Genomic DNA, 1,641 nt, shown 5'->3' on the forward strand with positions numbered 1-1,641 from the left:
GTGTATGTGTACAGATGCCTTCCCTTTAAACGAGTCCCTTAAAATGGGCACCTTTTCTAGAGGTGCAAAAATTCCTAAAATAATTACCAATACTTAGGATGTAAAGTAATTTACATTATATCCTGCATCTGCCTCAGAAGTTTGTGGGATAGATAAATATGGCTGGTTCCTTTTGTACAACTTACGGATATCTTTCTTTAAATGTGTCTCTTTAAATAGACCCATTTTCTCGAGATGCAGAAGCTCTTTAGGTAACTGCCAGTGATATCCATATCACTGGCAATATAGTTATTATATATGTAAAGTTATTTACATCATAGCATAGCCTGACCGAATTTTTGATAATTGGTTATGGGGCTTGGTGTGCCTTGAAGCACTTCCTGCCCCCCCCCCTTCCTCCTCTCTGCCTCACTCCTACAAAGGTGCTACCTATGATCGTATATGCTTGGAACTCCTTGTCTTTCTCTGCAACATTGCAAGCTGTTAATGATCTGGTGATTGCAACACAAAAGGCCTAGAACTATCATTCAACTCCCCCCATAGCTGCTTTGCATTTGGTGTCACTGTTCGCCAATTTTCCATAAAAAGTAATCATATATATATATATATATATATATATATATATATATATCTATATATATATATATATATATATATATATATATATATATATATATATATATATATATATATATATATATATGTCGTGCCGAATAGGCAGAACTTGCGATCCTGGCTTAAATAGCAACGTTTATCTTGCCATATAGGACAAGTGAAAATTTGTGTATGCAATAATTTCGCCAAAATCATTCTGAACCTAACGAAAAAAATATATTTCACTGTGTTTGTTTAGTATTAAATTATTGTAAACAAATCTAAAATATATTTAGTTGGGTTAGGCTAAAATAAATTGTTCTTGTTATTAGGTTAGGTAAGTTTTCTAAGATTCTTTTGATGCAAAATTATAAATTTTTACATTAACATTAATGAAAAAAATATATCTTTAAACGCATAAGAGAAAATTTTAGAAAGGACTTAATTTTAAATGAGTTCTTGTTAATTGACCAGTTTTACATATTCGGCACGACATATATATATATATATATACATATATATATATATATATATATATATATATATATATATATATATATATATATATATATATATATATATATATATATATATATATATATATATATATATATATATATATATACAAAGCAACTACTGTGAAAGAGTAGTGATTATTCCAAGTGCTTTCGTGACTACTCACATTGTCAAGGAACAAGGAACTACTTTCGTGAGTAGTCACGAAAGCGCTTGGAATTTCACTACTATTTCATAGTGGCTGTTTTGCATATTTTAAAATCAAATGTTTGCTGTGATCTTATTGCATATATATATATATATATATATGTCGTGCCGAATATGTAAAACTGGTCAATTAACAAGAACTCGCTTAAAATTAAGTCCTTTCTAAAAATTTCTCTTATACGCTTAAAGATATATTTTTTTTCATTAATGTTGGCGTAAAATTTTATAATTTTGCACCAAAAGAAACTTAGAAAACTTACCTAACCTTATTATAACAAGCGCAATTTATTTTAGCCTAACCCAACTAAATATATTTTAGATTTG

Source organism: Cherax quadricarinatus, chromosome 27, assembly GCF_038502225.1.
Source record: "Cherax quadricarinatus isolate ZL_2023a chromosome 27, ASM3850222v1, whole genome shotgun sequence".
NCBI lineage: Eukaryota > Metazoa > Arthropoda > Malacostraca > Decapoda > Parastacidae > Cherax > Cherax quadricarinatus.